The sequence below is a fragment of the Rhodnius prolixus genome, unplaced genomic scaffold (genome assembly GCF_049639745.1).
Source record: "Rhodnius prolixus isolate KJV_2025 unplaced genomic scaffold, Rpr scaffold_2, whole genome shotgun sequence".
Classification (NCBI taxonomy): Eukaryota; Metazoa; Arthropoda; class Insecta; order Hemiptera; family Reduviidae; genus Rhodnius; species Rhodnius prolixus.
The window spans coordinates 51,873,381-51,893,234 of NW_027411592.1; the positions used below are offsets into that span (position 1 = coordinate 51,873,381).

Below are 19,854 nucleotides of genomic sequence, written 5' to 3' on the forward strand. Positions count from 1 at the left end.
TACATTCGTCATCTTCAATAGTTAAAGGATTAACGAGGAAATTGTGTGTACGGCATTGGCCCGATCTCCTCCTAAGCTCTGTTTTCTTCATAACAATTTTATTCGTTTTCACTTTATTTTAGAATATCGTGGGCTTTAAAAATTACGTCGCAGGCAGCATGCGGATATGTAGACTGTTTTGATACGTAAGTTGGATCTACAGTCAGTCAGTCAGAAGCCAATTCGGTGTTTTCCCTTGTATTTTACCTTTCATTTTCCAAATGAAGGCTACTCTTTATGTTTATTTTAGCCCTGGCCTTAAAAGTAGGTGGCAGAGACAGAAAAGTAGAAATCTAGACAAAGGTTGTCTAGACGAGCAATCTAAAAGACGAGCAATTAGATGCAACAGGCAATATTCACGCAAGCCTCATTAAATTTACAAATTTGATTTAATAGGGTCTGTTCCACAACGTCTCAACCCAGAATGCTGTTTTTAAGGTTTTCGCTATTGAGATCAGTTTACATCACGTGACACGGAGAGTTTCTCAACGTCGCCGGATGTAGTCACCGCGTTTATCCTGGCTCCCAGCAAATATAAATAGCCACGTGTACATTCGTCATCTTCAATAGTTAAAGGATTAACGAGGAAATTGTGTGTACGGCATTGGCCCGATCTCCTCCTAAGCTCTGTTTTCTTCATAACAATTTTATTCGTTTTCACTTTATTTTAGAATATCGTGGGCTTTAAAAATTACGTCGCAGGCAGCATGCGGATATGTAGACTGTTTTGATACGTAAGTTGGATCTACAGTCAGTCAGTCAGAAGCCAATTCGGTGTTTTCCCTTGTATTTTACCTTTCATTTTCCAAATGAAGGCTACTCTTTATGTTTATTTTAGCCCTGGCCTTAAAAGTAGGTGGCAGAGGCGGAAAAAGTAGAAATCTAGACTAACTGGAAGCCAATTCGGTGTTTTTCCCTTGTATTTTCCCTTTCATTTTCCAAATGAAGGCTAACCTTTATGTTTATTTTAGCCCTGGTCTTAAAAGTAGGTGGCAGAGACAGAAAAAGTAGAAATCCGGACGAACTGGAAGCCAATTCGGTGATTTTCCCCAATATTTTACCTTTTATTTTCCAAATGAAGGCTGGAAGCCAATTCGGTGTTTTCCCTTGTATTTTACCTTTCATTTTCCAAATGAAGGCTACTCTTTATGTTTATTTTAGCCCTGGCCTTAAAAGTAGGTGGCAGAGACAGAAAAGTAGAAATCTAGACAAAGGTTGTCTAGACGAGCAATCTAAAAGACGAGCAATTAGATGCAACAGGCAATATTCACGCAAGCCTCATTAAATTTACAAATTTGATTTAATAGGGTCTGTTCCACAACGTCTCAACCCAGAATGCTGTTTTTAAGGTTTTCGCTATTGAGATCAGTTTACATCACGTGACACGGAGAGTTTCTCAACGTCGCCGGATGTAGTCACCGCGTTTATCCTGGCTCCCAGCAAATATAAATAGCCACGTGTACATTCGTCATCTTCAATAGTTAAAGGATTAACGAGGAAATTGTGTGTACGGCATTGGCCCGATCTCCTCCTAAGCTCTGTTTTCTTCATAACAATTTTATTCGTTTTCACTTTATTTTAGAATATCGTGGGCTTTAAAAATTACGTCGCAGGCAGCATGCGGATATGTAGACTGTTTTGATACGTAAGTTGGATCTACAGTCAGTCAGTCAGAAGCCAATTCGGTGTTTTCCCTTGTATTTTACCTTTCATTTTCCAAATGAAGGCTACTCTTTATGTTTATTTTAGCCCTGGTCTTAAAAGTAGGTGGCAGAGACAGAAAAGTAGAAATCTAGACAAAGGTTGTCTAGACGAGCAATCTAAAAGACGAGCAATTAGATGCAACAGGCAATATTCACGCAAGCCTCATTAAATTTACAAATTTGATTTAATAGGGTCTGTTCCACAACGTCTCAACCCAGAATGCTGTTTTTAAGGTTTTCGTTATTGAGATCAGTTTACATCACGTGACACGGAGAGTTTCTCAACGTCGCCGGATGTAGTCACCGCGTTTATATTGGCTCCCAGCAAATATAAATAGCCACGTGTACACTCGTCATCTTCAATAGTTAAAGGATTAACGAGGAAATTGTGTGTACGGCATTGGCCCGATCACCTCCTAAGCTCTGTTTTCTTCATAACAATTTTATTCGTTTTCACTTTATTTTAGAATATCGTGGGCCTTAAAAATTACGTCGCAGGCAGCATGCGGATATGTAGACTGTTTTGATACGTAAGTTGGATCTACAGTCAGCTTTTTAATGATGTTACGAATGAATTTATACTTTTGTACGTTTGTGGCGTTGGCGTCAGAAGATGGTGGATATGGGGCAGCTATATTTAGGAATTAACGAGTCATTGCTTTTCAACACGTCACTAAGAAAATGTACGAATAATCAGCTGGATTCAAAACTTTGGACTATGCACCCCCGAGTCCCACCGCAATACCACAGTGTTACGACTTAGCTTCCCTATCAAAATTATTTATCATTATAAATGATCAACTGAAATAACAATGATGAGCAAAAATATTTGGTTTCTTTTAAGAATCAAACTAGAAAATTTGTATTCTCCTGGCAGACTCGAACTAGTGGCTATTACTTTCAGTGCGTCGCTATCCAGTTTAAAGAGAACATTTCAAGCAGGAAGAGTAACTGACTTAAAGTACCAGTACCAAACTACCAATTCAATAAAAAATGTAATCTCGTAACAATATTTGAATAATAAATTTTTGAATACTGAACAAAACACTGCCTGAATTATGAGAAATTTGCATTAAAGCTTTCATTCATTCGTTCAAAGGAGACAGAGAATAACACCTAAATCGTATATGCTAATAAGACTATTTTTTCAGCTTTTTAATCCAAGTTTATATTATTTATTTAAGCTAGCAATAGTGTTTATAAAATTAATGTAAATAAATGTAAAATTATTCTGCGAATAATCAACTTATATCAGACAAGTTTTTCATTAAAAAGGTAAAACTAACACGACGTTTAACTAGTAGCAGTAACATGGAGTTATTTATCATCAAATCAACTTGTTGAATTTTAATTAGCTCCTCCATTATTTGATGCATTCTCAAATTAGAGGAAGCTAAAATGAAAGCGAAATAGAATTGCTGGGTACAAATAAGAACGGGCAAAATGGGTGGGCAAATTATGATCTTAAGAAATTTTAATTCCACGTTAAAATTAAATGTTTTCCTCAAAATTTTCGCATTGTGTTTCTGTGAAAAAAATAATAAAAATAAAAAACAGGTGAATTAGAGAAACGAAGTCCACTTGTCGTCGAAAAGAGGAGATGGCAGTGACTGATATGCATTCTTAGTTTGGATGTCCTTAGTTTTTTCGCTCCTAGAAGCCTCTAATACAGTCTTTCTCAAAATGGGCGCTGGAGGTTTACAGAAAGGGCCCCCAAAGAAAATTGGGGGTGTTGAAGCGGTTTACGAAGGTGATGGCTCTGATCTGTGTTTTTCTAATATTTTAAACTAAAAAATCAAAACCTGCCTACTTACACTATGTCGATTATTTCGTTGTTTCGACAATTTTGGCTACAAAAGCTAATCTCCCAATTTGTAGCCTGGATTGTGGTCGATTGTTCAAGGAATTTTGATACCATTCCCATCGTCGTATTCGTGTAAACGTGGATTTAGAGCTGTGGCAACACTGCTAACTAGAAAGAGAAATCATTTGCATGTTACCGAACGCGGTGACTTACGGCTCTTTTGAGTAAATCCAAGCCTGATTAAACAAACTTGTTTAAAATCATCTCATTCATTCTCCACATTAGATTAGTTTTAAAATTTTAATTGAAATGTTTGTTTTAATTTGTATAAAAGTTTTTCTAAATATTATTTATAAAGTTGCCTTTTATTGCTCTCATTAGAGCAGTATCAATTAAAATGTAAGTTCGAACTCAGAAGCAGGTTAAGGCGCCTATGGCACGCTATAATTAAACTAAAGTAATGATTACGATTGTGATTTTTAAGATGTGGTAAAGTTAAAAAGTTTAGGAGGCGCTAGAAAATAATTGATTCTCAAAGTGGGGCGGCAGACGAAATAATTTTGAGAACCACTGCTCTAATAGCTCTCTGTTCAATTGATGAAGTTGAAGGAGAGAAAGGCTTATGGGGGCAATGACCTCAAATGTTATTGTGCCCTTAATTGAAAATTAATAAGAAGAAAAATGCGCCTTGCACTGTAAGAATCAAACATGGGCGGCCCAGACTGGAAGAGGCTTTTGCCTAAAAATGGGCAAATATAAATACTGTGGGCGAGTGTATGTAATTTTCGTTGTTTTTGGAAAAATTGGAAACCTTTTCGAAGTCAACGATGGTGCTCTTTAAAATCAAAACTATGGAACAATATCAGAATTGAAAAACTGCCTATGTGTATATTTCACACCTCCTATCATGCTGTAATGAACTCTGAGATCGCAAATTTAATCACTGATGTAAAGTACAGTAATAGAGCTCTAAGTCCTGTTGAGAGCTCCTTAAGTTGTGATTGCCAAATTCTAAATACGATTTCAGTATAATTTGAATAAACAAGAACACAGCTTCCACTGTCCGATTTCGATCTTTACATCCATCATAGGATTAAACAATTTGGTTGAGGGGAATTCGCCTGCACTTATATTTCCGCCTTGCTGACTCAAGAATGATGTGTGTGACAGAAACACAATAAACGAAGGATAAAAAAAAAAATCAACGACAGTGTTTGCAAACATTAAGAAAACAGTCGAATTTGTTTGACTATCCATGTTCAACATCAAGACTAGTGAACGGCTGTGAAATTAATTACAGATGGTGGCAAAAGAGGATCTCTTTGATGTGCAGTGCCCGGGAAACAAATTAAACAGAACAGGAAATTAGAATTATCGATATATGGGCGCTCTTTATTTATCTACTCTCAACGTCTGACTGTGATGTAAAGTTTCGAAATTCCGCTTTTTGATTTTTATCATCTAATCATTGTTTTATAACGGTGCTTTAAACATAATTAATATTAACGTTATATTAATTAAAAGAAAAAAAGAAAAAGTAATTCCAAACATGAATAAAACACAAAATGTTCAACCCAATTGAGAAGCTGATTTGATCATTTACAAGTTTCTCTCACAATACTTTTCAAGCTGTTCAAACATTTCTTTTCAAATTTTGAATTTAAGAGAAAAATTTCATTCTTTCTAAAGATTAAGTTCGTAAACCTGAACATTATACTGAATGACAGTTTAGAACGAAGTCTACTCCTCCCGGCAACCAGAGGAAAACGAGAAAGTTGAGGAATCTATTCAGTTAAGTGTTATTTCCCGTTGAGATCTTCAAATTCTGAATATTAGAATCACATTTAAACCATACTTTAATTGTAAATAAGTGGTATAACAGTAAATTAAACTCAAATTGTACTTAAGAGCTGCCCCTAATGGAACTTTTCCTGATAAAAAGGTTTCCACGAGAAAATAAATGTCGGAACTGCACGATTACAAAGAGGATACCAATTTAAAGAAAATTGTTAGAGCAGTTTTTTTGGAAATCATTTTTTAAATTCCTATCTGAAACCGACAGCTGACATTCCTTTCAATCCGGTTCTCACCTAATCAATGCCTCGCTCAAGTCCTCATCCTTGGCCCCTCGTTTTGGTCGCTTTCCTTCCACCACTTTAGCCTCTTAAGTCGTCACCTTGGCTAATTTATTCCCTGCTATTCCTGGTAACGTGGGTGAACCATATTGGTTGGTGGTCTTTTCTAAAATGTCGACCCTAATTCCAGGAGTAGCTCTGATTGTTGTATCCTTATACGATTGCGCCTTGTTTTCCTTACTGAACTTTTAAAAATATTTCATCTCCATTGCTTGCAGTTGATTTCTAAGTTTTTTCTGGAATGCGACAATATAGTGAGGATAGGGCAAATAATCTTTTTAGATGCATTTTTGACCTCTCTTTTATTGATGATGAAGTTATTCCTTAAACAACAGTAGAATCTATCCTGTTACATTCACCCTTTAGTGTTATTCTGAGGTCTCTATACCCTTGTCCGCTTGTATGAGCGCCGATGTTGTGGAAGACTTTCACAATAATTTTCCAATTTAGTCGCCACTCTCTGCGAACACCGTCACTGTAACTGGAGGTTACACCGTTCGCCATCAGAACTGTAGAATGTTCATCATTTTGGTGAACAACTCTTTCAGTGCGATTTGTCTGTCATTATAGAACAAGAGAATTGTCAAACTTAGGTTGTAAAGGCTGTCGATCTCAGGACCCTCAACTCTTAACTTTCAAAATGAAACTTCGTTCAGTTTGTTGCGATTTTCAGCTAAAAAACTTAAATGCAAAAAGCAACCATACCAAGTTTGAGATTTGGGCAACTTTTCGATGACCAGAGATTAGCTGCTCACACAAAAACGTGTCCTCACAAGGCGACGCTGCTTTAACAGTTTTTTTCGTCTACATGGCACTTTAAAACAATGACTTCTCGTGAAAATTCAACGACTTAACATTTGAACCCGCTACCAATATTGATAAACCCTTAAATGGAGTAAGATAAAGAGAAAAAAGCATATGGCCTATCACATGAAATAAAGTTGATAATAATCACATTTTACTCTTATCCAAATATAATAATCCCACGTATAGATATAACATGATTTCAACAATGGAGGTTACAGAGTGAGTTAAAACGTATTTGACAACTACTGTAGTATCTTGTATAAACTTTGCTTTTTCCAACGAAACCCGTGGGTTTGGTGTAGAAATAATCCTAAAATTCTACTTATATGAGAAATATTATGTGACATCTCTTGAATTCTTCTAAATGAAAACCGCTAATTTGGATTAAATAAAGAAGTTGCATCAACGCTGTAAGCTACGAAAATCGGCGTTTTCTTTTTCTGCAACCCCAACAGTAAATTGCAAAATAAAAAAGTTATAATCTTAATCTAAGAAGAATAAAAGAACTTGGGTAGAAATAAAATTTCTCCTCGTTTGAATTCATTTATCTAAAAAGGAAGTTAGATATAATGGCAATAATTTTTAATAAAAGAGGAAATTGTAACGATTATAATGTTAAAGGAAGTGAAAGATGAACGGAAAGGATAAATACGAATGAGTTTGTTTTTAGTAAATGGTGCCGAGAAGAATAGGATGTGAAATCTCCTGATTGTGAGTTTGTTTGATGGTGCTACTCAGCTTCCTTCCTGCTAACGTACGCTTTCACAAACATACCATAAGACTGATTGCTGCGACAAAATAATATTTTCCGTTGTGCAAAACCTGCTATTTTCAAGTCAACCAGAGGACTGAATAAATTTGTATCCAGTTCCACATGTAGCCAAGTGTAGTCACTAATAATGGACTATGATAGATGTTTGGCGTTCTTGATTGTAAGAAATCATTTATTGAAAATTTAATACTCTATGGAATAACGTCATGTAGCGGCTACCATATCTATTTTTATCTAACATTTGTTTGATCATAAATATCGGGGATAAAGAATCAGATACATGATTTTCTCTTTTTCATTCCCTAAATTCAACCCTTATATTGGATAAAGGAATTCAAATAGAAGTTTCAGGGCCATGTTTAAGAGAATGCTGGGGGAAAAAAGTCTCAGAATGAACAGAACAATCTTAGCACGTCTTCGTCTGTTTACCATTCCCCTTTGAACATATTGCTCTTTCTCGTCAATCTGTATCATCGACCACAACCCCATAAAATGAAGTGAATAATAGCAATGCATCTCTAAGGATAAGGGTAAGCTCCCTTTAAAGAGTCGCCTAAATATAGTGAAGAACCAATTACCTCTGCAATATTAATCAAAATATCGAAGAAGCCTACAATAAGATGTCAAAAAGAAGCGACTATCTGTTGGCCCTGTATCCTGTTCAGACATCTCTCTAAAACTGTCAATAGTTGGTTCACAAGGTAATATACCTTGAACAAAGAGGTTCCTGCGGTAGAAGGCCCTCCATATTTTTTTGTATCATCTCTGCGAGGCCAAAAATTGACCAAGAAGAATTCCACACGTAACAGGTCTCAAAGAGAACAATGCCGCCGAACAAGAGGCATCTGACCCAACAACTTAAATCCTCTTCAACATATCAGAATGTTGTAAGTTGTATAAACGTTAATATTCTAAATAAATACTTATTTAGTTGTTAACAATGTTTAATTCAACGAAATTAGAAAATGAAGTTGGATAATGATTATTAGATTAGTGTATTTCTGGTGGGCCAAAAGGAGTTGGGCCAACTAAGCATTGTTTAAAAGTATCTCACGTTTTGTAAGGAAAAGATTAGTAAAGGACGTGCCACGATTACCTCATAGAATGGTCTTAGAACATTCAACAACGCTGGTGCCACCTAAACGATATCACCACCGAGTAATTTGATCTTTTAATAAATTACAATGTTAACCACTCTAATTTACTAAGAAAAAAAAGGGAACAATTTTTCAAACAAAAAGGAACGTGCACTAACGCACTCAAGAAAAACTCTTGTTTAATAATATAGTAATGAAAAATAGTAAGTTATGTTTCTGGGTGGTAAGTGCGCTGGACTTCCAGGCGGAAATCCTGAGTTTGAATCCTGCCAGTCCTTAGAAGAAATTCTGTTCTCGGGAGCCTCTTAGAGCACGGAAAAGTAAGCTATGGTGACTCTAGTGGGAAGTGCCATTAATATATTCTTTGTTGTAATAATTTTTCATCAAATAGAAATAATACTTCCATACGTTTCTGGGGATAGAAGGAATAGTTGCAACTCAGATCAATAAACAGCGGGTTCTGTGTTTGTATTTAAATTGTATTCATTAATTGGAATTCCTACATCATGGCGGAACATTTAAAGAGAAATTCATTGACATGAAATATTAAATGAGGCTGAAAAACTGCATTAATCTTGACTGAAAAGTGATGCAAGCTGTAGTCATAAAAATCTCTTCTATTAACAGCCACATGTTATGTGCATGATTATTATGGTAGGATTAACATCGTAGCAGGTATCATAAAATTCAGATTATTCAACTATATGTAAAAAGCCTAGTTATGTAGGACCCGAGTTTTCAGATCTATGTTCGAGTAAAAACTAGCTGCAGCTGCTGAACGAGGCATTTAACGCCACTAAAGGGCACTAAGATAGCCCAACAAACATTGGGACATCCTAATGTCTACCTCACGCTCGAGGCTTGAATTTTGATCTGTCACGTATGCAATGCTGAAACGTTTAGCTTATACGAGGGTCGTTTGAAAAGTCCGTGCAAAGTCAGAGAGATAGCACTACTGGCGCGTATCGAGGTTATGTTTAGTTAGTAGCATCTCTTGGAAGAACACACACCAAGTTTCAGCCAGATCGGTCTATTTCTTTGTGTTTGGCATTCGTTTGAATCGAGGAAGTCGAGTGATTTTCAAAAAATGGACGAAAAAGAATTTCGTGTGTTGATTAAACACTACTTTATGAAAGGCAAAACGCCTCAGGAGACTAAAGAGAAGCTTGATAAACATTATAGTGACTCTGCACCTTCGATTAGAACAGTTTATAAGTGGTTTCAAAATTTTCGGAGTGGCCATATGGTCACAAGTGACGCTGAACGTTCTGGACGCCCTGTTGAGGTTACTAGTCCAGAAATCATTGATAAAATCCATGATATGGTGATGGATGACAGAAGAGTGAAGGTGCGTGAGATTGCTAGTGCTGTGGGCATCTCGAATGAACGGGTACATAATATTTTGCATCAACATTTGGACATGACAAAGCTATCCGCGATTGCTCACGCTTGACCAAAAACGAAATCGTGTGAAGTGTTGCAAGGACGGTTTGCAGCTGTTCCAGAAGAATCCGCAGGACTTTAAGCGTCGTTTCGTCACTGTGGATGAAACATGGATACATCACTACACTCCTGAGACCAAAGAACAATCTAAACAATGGGTTACCAAGGGGGAATCTGCGCCAAAAAAGGCGAAGACCGTTCCTTCGGCCGGAAAGATTATGGCGACTATTTTTTGGGATTCGCAAGGAATAATCCTCATCGACTATCTGGAAAAGGGTAAAACTATTACAGGTGCATATTATTCATCGTTTTTGGACCGTTTGAAAACCGAGCTGCAAGAAAAACGCCCACGATTGGCCCACAAAAAAAGTCCTTTTCCATCACGACAACGCACCAGCTCACACCTCAGCAGTTGTGGCCGCAAAATTAATGGAAATAGGGTTCCAACTCGTTTCACATCCCCCCTATTCTCCAGACTTGGCTCCCTCGGACTACTATTTGTTCCCCAATATGAAGAAATGGCTGGCGGGAAAAAGATTTTATTCAAACGAGGAGGTGATTGCAGAAACGAATGGCTATTTTTCAGACTTGGACAAATCCTATTATTCGGAAGGGATCAACAAACTAGAGCAGCGTTGGACGAAGTGTATAAGCCTAAAAGGAGACTATGTTGAAAAATAAAAAAGGTTTACCCCAAAAATTTAAGTAGTTTTTATTTTTGCACGGACTTTTCAAACGACCCTCGTATTATAAAGAATGGCCAGATAAGACGGCTACTTTATGTAACTTAACACCGTTTCTTGAACACCAATGTAGCAAAGAAGCAATAACCATGCGTTTATAGGTGAAAATGATAATATAAACGGAGCCAAAAACGCTACATATATTATAGCATGATTTTGGTAAAAAGATGTACTTCAATTCGTTTAAAACAAATAATAAAATCAAATCAAAATTTTAGCGCAAGGAAGAAAAAAGAAGTATGATTAACCATTTTATCCAAAAATAATAGAAAAAAAAATTCCCCTTCTAGGGCCGTATACATGTATGTGAATTTAAGGAGGCCAATCAATACATACATCCAGAGAATCATACCCAGCTATGACTAATAGCAGTAATAACAAGTACCGCATCGAATGGAGTAGAAGAGAGAGTTTGGCAACCTATTTTTAACCCGACAAACCCAATCCCTGGGGGGGGATTTTTTTTTTGTAGAAGTTTGGAAACTGTTTATACCAGCTGCCAATAATCAAAACCAATCATAAATCAAATCTTCATTTTCGCTTCTTCATATTACTTTTTCTTTTAAATTTCACAGCTTTTGCAACTGGCTGTGATTAAGCGAATTTTCTGGAAAATCGAATTTAGCAGTTAGTGTGAACACTCATAACTTTCTTAAAGAACACTTTTGAAAGAAATGCGACGCACCAGAAGTTCTTCTTAAAATAAAAAATAAAACAAATACTATTACCAATTAAAAGTAATGCTAATGTAAATGAAAAATAAGCTAATAGAAAAATGAGTAAGAATAATAATCAGAAGTCTAATTAACATTCCATTCCACCAACAAAAAACAATTAAAGGAAATCTCCAGTTTTCTTAAGCGACATTTAGAAATTACATTAAAATGTCGTTAAACCTAAAGTATCATTAAGAAAAACAAACGACGATAAAATTGCAGAATGTTTTTTTTTCCTTTTTTTAATCTTTGTGAGAGGACGAGTGTCCATTATAAAATTTAAAATATAATTACATCTTTCACCCAGATGTTACTTGGAGTAGAGAGACTGCTTTTATAGCCATCATAACATTGCAATTAGCATTACTTAAAGTCCATGTTTAGAATAGGCTCGCCACCAAGGGTAGAAAAGAATAATCTACCCCTACTTCTTAACAGAACCTAGAATAAGTACATCTAATTACTAAAGTTTGTAATTTTTTGTTACAAATCTTCATTAAGTGACACTGGTTATTTATTCAACTTATAATTCATGTCGATTAAACCTGAACTCGTAATTGAAAACGCTTCTTTCAAATGTTCAATTAAAAATTGTATATAATAATTTAGAAGACTGACCGAAAATGGTGCCAAATGAATTTAGATACTAGATTTATAATAATGATATTGTTCTTAAATTTATTGTTACAAGATTATCTTTTACTTCCGAATTTGATATAGTTACCTACTTCAAAAGCCTGAGAAGAGAAAACGGCGATTGCCTATCTTGTAAGATAGTTGAACGAACGATTGTTGCCAAATAAGAAATATCCAAGAAAATAGATATTCTAGGCTAACTAGGAAAGTATATATTTCTGGATTCAACAATGATACACGGAATGAGCTATTTTTAACGAGAATGGAGTAGAATTTTTTGCAATTACAAAGAAACGTCTGATTTTCAGAAGTAATACATTTCTAAGCTGTTTCTTCGAATGACAGACGGTAAGTCTTTCAGCGAGAAGGGACGAGTTGGTTATTTTTAAAAGTAATATAGCAGATAATAGCTAAAAAAAAAATGTTGCAGTACTCTTGATTCCTTCCCTGGGAGCAGCTATTGTTCTGCGAATGCTTTTAGATTTGGTTTGTTGAAAACCATTAATTTAATTCCTACGACAGATTTATAGACAATGAAAAGCTCTCTCTCTTAAGTTCCGCTTTAGTTTAGGACACAGGATCAGAATTAATTTAATTACGAAAAAAGTTTTAAGAGAATTTATAACTTCCTGTTTAGGCAGAAACGTATATATTTCCAGATTAAACAATGTCAGCACAGAAGTGTCTGAAGTTGCAATCTTGAAAGTTCAAATTATAAAAGAAAAATTCATTTCCAATTTGTGGAAGAAATTTGTAACAGTAATCTTACCTAATAACAGCAGCGTTAACGTCAAGTACTTGAGTTTACTAAACGAGTTCATTTAAACGAACATATTCCTTGTAGGTCTTCTTGTTTGTGTGTTTGATTTGTCATTGGTTCAAACATTACAAAAAGAAAAACAAATATTGAACAAGGATGTAATAATCTTTAGAAGAGATCTAAGATAAACTCTTAACACAAATAAACTTCAGGATCCATCTGAAAAAGAAAGAAAGAAAAAACAAGAGGGAAATCCACAGTTGAAAAGAAAATCCTTATAACTACATGAGAATCACTTTTATTTTCACAACTGAACCAATGGAAACCAGGAAAATGTTTCCCTCTGTGAAATGTGAAAATGTTTTTTCGTTTCATAAATTATTACATTACATCAGATTTCAACCAAGGAATCTTGATTCTTTTTTTTAATTCATCTAACATTCCTGCAGTTTGATATTTATAGAAAATATCCAAATTATTATCGAGCATCAAGTGTGTTGAAAAAAATATCTCCATTTGAAGAAATTTACATAAGTTTGAAGTTGCAGCAATAAAAATATTTTTTTAGAGAGTTCTAGGAAGCTTGGATGACATGCATTTTTAGTTTTAAAAAGAACCTTTAGTACTAAAGAGAACTTATATTTATTAAAAATTCAAACTTAAAAGAAAATATTAGGAAATGTCGATAACTGAGCATCAAATTTTTTAAAAATACTAAAAGTTTGTGAAAATCTATTCGGGGATACCAACAAAAATGAATTAGTACTTGAATAATTAATTTGCATCCTGATCAAAATAAGTTAACATTCCTTTTTGATAGTATATCTGAAACATTCAGAGGAATGTAAAACATTTATTACTCACGAATCTGTAATTACATAACTAAAGATTTCTTAATCATCGTAATGGCGAACAATCAAATTTTAAGTTTAGATGTTTTTAAGAGGATGAGAGATTTCATTTTGCTTTAGTACAGGTAGAACAATTAAAATTTCTATATCAGTAACTAAATCAGAGAAAACTTGAACAAAAGTGCTCAAGAGTAAGTTAATATTCTAACATGAAGGACAGCTAATCAACTAAGTTTATAATAACTCTAGGAGCAGCAATAATTATTGTAGCTGATGTAAAAGATGTTCCTATACGATATCAACGTCCATTACAACAGTAAATATGTGATGTGCTTATACACAATGAATCCTTGTAAGCCAATAGCTAATGTAACATCAATTAATAGCGATCCAAATTCATTTTATTACCTATTTCTAGTGCAAAAAAAAATTGCAAAATTATACCAAATCCAGGAAGAATAAAAATATAAACTTCTGGATGACAAAAAACAAAAGTTTTAAAATAAAATAGGGTCTCTACCTTACTGCTTGTTCGAAAAAAAGAGGTATTAAAACTGAAATCAGTATAAGCAACCTTGAATCATGAATCTGAGAAATAGTTTTCATACCTTACGGAAATTAACTTCTAATTCCAGCATCACAATTAGGTGAGAAAAATGGTGGATCACTTTACTTTATTCAATATTAGTTTATGATGGTAGAATTATTATATTATTTTCTTTACAGAAGCTATATTTTGTTTACTAAGAACTGAAGTTTACATTGCATAATTAGTAGAATAAGTAAAAGTGGAAAATTGATGATGGGCGCTAATAACCAAGACAGTTGATGCGCCAAGAGAAAAAAAAAAAGTAAAAGCGTGCGGATCATAATATATAAGGCTAAGATTGGCCCACACCGGACGAACATTGTCTGCAGAGCATGCTATATTCTTCTGAACGAAGATTTGAATTAGAAATAAAGTAATGCCTATTTATTTAGACGGACTTTACACATCCATCTACCAAATTAGAAGTTGTGGACGGAGGCGACCAGCAAACATACTTTACTGTTAAATTCATTTTATTAACTATTAAATAAAATCAATGGCCTAGACCGGGAATCGAACCCTGTAACACTATACACATAAGCTTTGCAGGCCTCGCCTCTAATCGCTCGGCTACAGACAAGTAAAAGAAAACCTCAAATATTCACAAGAAAGAGGAAGTAACCATTAACTAATTAATTATTTTTTAGTAGGAAAAATTAATAGAAAATTAGTTTCTAATAAACATGAAAAAGCAATAAAACCTGTAGAGTGAATTAAAAATCTGTGGACCTCTCTTTATATCCAGCAAGAGAATCCAATAGAATTTAAATATTCATTACACATCAAAAAGCTCTATTAAGTGGCGCTAACATCCAATCTGATGAAATTTTAAATAAGTCCCTACTAGGACTTGAATTCTTTAAAAGTGCACTTTTTACGCCTCGTTTTTCTTTTAGAATACTAAGTAAAAAAGTGCCAACAAACTGTGATAAATTTAAAATTCACATTCTCTGTAATTTCTTATTTATCAAAACCCAAAAAAAAGATTTAACAATAAAATTACTCAGCATTATGTAAAAAAGTGCAACATAGTAACAACTAACTTGATGATTTCACATGAAATTCTTTGTATAAAAGTTTTATTCAATGGATAAAACCACTTTTTAAAATTTATATCTTTTGTTGTTCAAGCAACAAGAACAACAGTTTGGGACCAAAATAAGTTAACATCTCATCGTAAAAGTAACATGGACTAAATGCAGATCCGACTCGTCTTTTAACCATTAGAGTGGCTTGATATTATTTGTGGAGTAGTTCAAATTGGTACTCGGACAGTTTTAAGACTGTAAAGAAAAGTGAAGGAGAACTTGCGCGTGGGCAAATACTTTTTGATGATGATGCATGGCAACTAGTCACAGTTTTTACTAAAGTTGTAGCAGCAAAAAGTAGTCAATTGTTATTACAAAAGGTTGTGATTGATGTAATTGTTTAATTAGAAAGGTTTCTGAGATAAAAAAATAGGCCTAAAGCCAACAACATTTCGTACATTGAGGCCAGATATTGATCCTAAACGATAGGGCAAGACTGGCGTTAAACAGTTTGGGTATCCTGACAAATATTTTACCCAAAATAAGGTTTTCCTCGAATAAGGAGTCTGGATGTTCTTATAAAGGCTGCAGAACGCCTACCACAACAAGATTCTTTTGGAAAGCCAGAATCCGTATTTGTGAGAATGAAACGTTGCAGAAATGGTAGGTGGAATAAATCCAATAAATGCTAATTAATTTTATCCAGAATTGCTCTAAAAAAAAACAACGCACTGACTAGAAATCTACATACAGGAAAGCACATGCATCCCTGACAACGGAGGTAGGTAGTGTAGGTTTTTCAGTAATAGCAAAAGATTTCAGACGCTCTCATTGTGTCAGTGGGAAAAGGGCTATATAGCTGAAAGATCGGCTCTTAAAAGAAGTAAAATGTTCGCTTTAAATCTAAAACCACAGCCTCTCTCCTACCTAAGCCTAATATGGGACTAGGTCAGGCCTACAGAGGGTGAGTGGAATGAAGTAGGTGCCGGAGCACACTAGCAGAATCGCGATTGCTTATTCTGATTAGCCAGCTCCCCGGAATTTAAACAAATCTACAATGTCACTCGGGCGAAGTTGCATGAGTGCAAGCTTAAATGGATGCTATTTAACAGGCCTTCTTGAAGATTTATTTCACTTAAGATAAAAATATCCGAGGACCATAGGTAGGTTAGAAAAAAAAAAAACAACTGATTCAAATCTAATTTATAAAGGTTGTAAATTCTAAACAGGTTTTGTTTTTGTTTCGTTTTTTATAACATTTGAGGATTATTAAGAAACTTTTTCAAGAAACCTTGACTACCAGAATCTTTGTTTTAACCTGTATTTTCATTATGTGTAAAACTCTGAGTGAGTTGTTAACGTTTTACTTTATAAATAAATTAATTAAGATAAATTCTACATTCGAAAAGATTAGTTTTATAAATGTAAAATTTTTCATAAGGGATGACAAGATATGAAAAAACAGAAAGAGGGCAATTCACGTAAAGCGACCTCTACTTATTCAACCCTTAACATAAAAAATAAGATTCACGTAAATCAAGGAAATAAATCACACAAAAGGGAAGTTTAGAAAAAGAAATTCTGGAAAAGCTGGTTACTGTAGGAAGACAAGAATAAATAAATTGAAGAATATCAATATCGGAGAAGTGAAATGGAAATTTAGAAAAGGAGAGATAAAACAAAAACTAAGATGAAAATGAAAATGGTAGGAGAATGCCCAAAGAGTGTGGCAAATGACATTTGTCCTGCAAGAGTCGCAGGAAAAGTGTCTTATTGAAACTTCTGAACAATTTGAAGTCAAAACGAAGAAAGTAACTAAATGCTTAAGAGAAGACGTGCTCTTAGAACAGATGCCTCAGAACAGCTGTCTAAGATTGCGGAAACGACAATTTCACATTAGCTTAGAAAAAAGAATAGCAATTTAAAGTTAAATTAGTTCCTGAACTAATTTTGCTGGATTAGGCAATGGGTCAATTGGGCTGATTTCAGTGTCACAGCTCCACAAATATCAAGGCAAGGTTCGAAATGTTAAGAGTCATCTGTGGTGCCAATAATAATGTGATTTCTCAGAGTTCGGCGAACATTAAGTGCATTATGTTATTATATAAGCATTAATGTTCGTTAATGTTAACGAACGAAACCTGTTCGACTTTAAATCTAAGCACAGAGTCAATTAAGAAGCAGGTTTATTAACAGTAACAAGTTTGATTAATAATCGAGTTAAACCAGTGCAGTATGTGCCTGCAGTGGTAATCAATATGTGAAATTATTTACATTTAGCAACACTTCCCACACAAAATTCCTTAATTTCTGCAAATACTAAACAATAGTAAATACTTTTCTTTAAGATTTTTTTGATTAGGTTTAGAAAATAAAAAGAATACGAATCCTAGATGTAATAACCAAAGAAGGGCTGTTTTGTTTTACTTACAAAAATTTGTGCTGTAAATTATCACAATATTTTCCCTATAATTAGATTGTACCCCGGAGTGGGTCCTTTATCACAACTACCGCAGCCATAAAAAGGCTTTTTGTATCGTCCCCTCGTTGTTAAGAGAAACTCCAGTTGCAAATCGAGTTTTCAGGCTTAAAGACATTCTCTGTTCACCAGGTTCCAACTATCTTGACAGGGCATAAGAGGCTTAGACCCCAGTTACAGCTTGCATACGGATTGGAAGGAAGAAAATAAACTCATCCCACACCTTGCGAGATGTTTTCTCATCTCAATGTAAATAGGCCTAAAGCTAAATTGAGTCAGCACCCATAATGGTCAGTACGGATGTATCGCAAGCTGGCTGTGTGAGAAACTATCTCAACAATAGCTTTAAGCAAACAGGAGTTCCTCTCCCGGAATATCCATCTAACCTATCACTACCGTGAGCTTAGAGATGGTGTCAAGGATAGATAGCGAGACCTAATATTACAGTTTGGTCTCTATTCTTATGCAATACATGCTACTTAAATTTAGGCCCATGTAGGAGGGAATATCCTCTTCGGAGAGCGTTAGGCTTAGTCCAAGCTCTTCGTCACTGGCGGCTAGACCAATGCATATACCCTTTTACCAAAGTCCGAGGAATTGATGGACTAGAGAAGTAGCCACATAGAACCAGCATGCGTCTTAGAGGTCCATACCACTAGCTTCTGATGGTCAAATGTTAATTTTTTTACCGGTACCGTCAGCCCAAACCGGCCAAGGCAATGCCGAAATATCTGACAAGGATTTATTATATATATATTATAAAACAGTTACCTGTACAGGAATACGAGTAATAATCCGAGCGTTTATGAGTTAGATAGTAAACGGTTTGGTCATTCTTAGAGCAAAGCACAGTGAGAATAGTTGTAATTGGCAGAGCCAGATGAAGAAGGCAATTACTAACTCTTAATAATGCCAATTGTAAAAAAATATAAAAAATATCTTATTATTTCCTGTTTTAATAAGGGACGGCGCGAGTTTTTGTGTCAAACCATAGCAACGGAACAACTTACAAAAACGTTCACAAGCATGGGCAGTATTTGGATGTTTTCAGTGATTTTTAGACCTACTCTAAACTTTTACAACATATTATAATTGCTTAAAAAAAATGCAGAAAATTTTCGGCCAGATCAATAAAAAAATCATTGAGTAATTAATACTCAATCATGCATATTAATCAATCTAAACTGAATGAATATCACATAACCTATTCCAGCTCAAGCTGAGAAATAAAATGCATACATATACACTGGGCCAAAAAAGTCTGTGAACACTAACCTAAATTTTATTACTTTTATTATTATCTTATTAGAAACTTCTTTTATTTTCAAATGAAATATACTATTCGATAGAGAGAAACCAGAGTTTTTCATTTTATATTCAATCTTTTATTTTTGTTCAGCAGGAATATCACAATTAAATGTTTAACAAAACAACACCCCAAACGAATGCAAAAAAAGTCTGTGAACAGCTGTATAAATATGTAAAAACATTAAGATAACAAACAGAAAAACGATTGAATAAAGTTTCAAAGTTCTCTATTGTATTGTAGAAACCTCTACAGTCAGTTTTGTGAATAAATAATCTAATTAGTACATATTTAACCACTAATATGGAAGTTCCCAGACCAATTCGAGAACTTATTGTGACGTTGCGAAATGAAAGAAAAAGTATTCGAGAAATTGGGAAGATAGTTCAAAAAAACCCTTCAACGGTGCATAATATAATTAAAAAGTACGAAAAGTACGGAAATGTGATTAGTAGGCCACGCAGTGGACGGCCACCAAAACTTAATTCCTTTCATAAACGGCAAATTCTGAAGTCTGTTCGAGAAGAACCCAGGACAAGCGCTCAAAAAATCAGTCAAGAATTATCAAGTGGTTATGTGTAAGCGTAACACCACATACAATTAGAAATAAATTACATGAATACGATTATTGCGGTCGAGTCCCGAGGAAAAAACCTTTAATCAATAAAATAAATAGTAACCGCCGATTGGATTTCGCGAAAGAATATGTTTCTAAGCCTTCTAGTTTCTGGGAAACCGTAATCTTTTCAGATGAGTCGAAATTCAATGTATGTGGGTCTGATTGACGACAAAAAGTGTGGCAAAAAAGAAATGAAGCTATGAAAATGAAAAATATGAAGCCTACTTTTAAGCATGGGGGAGGCAACATTCTGGTGTGGGGTGCATGAGTGCTAAAGGAGTGGGCAAGTTAGATCTAATTAATGGTATGATGGACCAATATGTGTAT

The 19,854-nt window shown here is 34.7% G+C and overlaps 1 protein-coding gene across 2 annotated transcripts in view; it reads right to left on the reverse strand.

The window, feature by feature from the left end:
- Positions 1 to 19,854, reverse strand: part of LOC141449938 (cyclic nucleotide-gated cation channel subunit A-like) — a 223,382-nt gene that overhangs the window by 122,591 nt on the left and 80,937 nt on the right. The window contains exons 3-4 of one of the 2 annotated variants that reach the window (XM_074119903.1): positions 12,665 to 12,874; positions 11,554 to 11,700 (exon numbers count right to left, since the gene is read on the reverse strand). The exons of the other annotated variant lie outside the window; for it this stretch is intronic. The gene's annotated coding sequence lies outside the window, so the exon portion shown is untranslated. The remainder of the gene's footprint in view (positions 1 to 11,553; positions 11,701 to 12,664; positions 12,875 to 19,854) is intronic. 2 annotated transcript variants of the gene reach the window in all.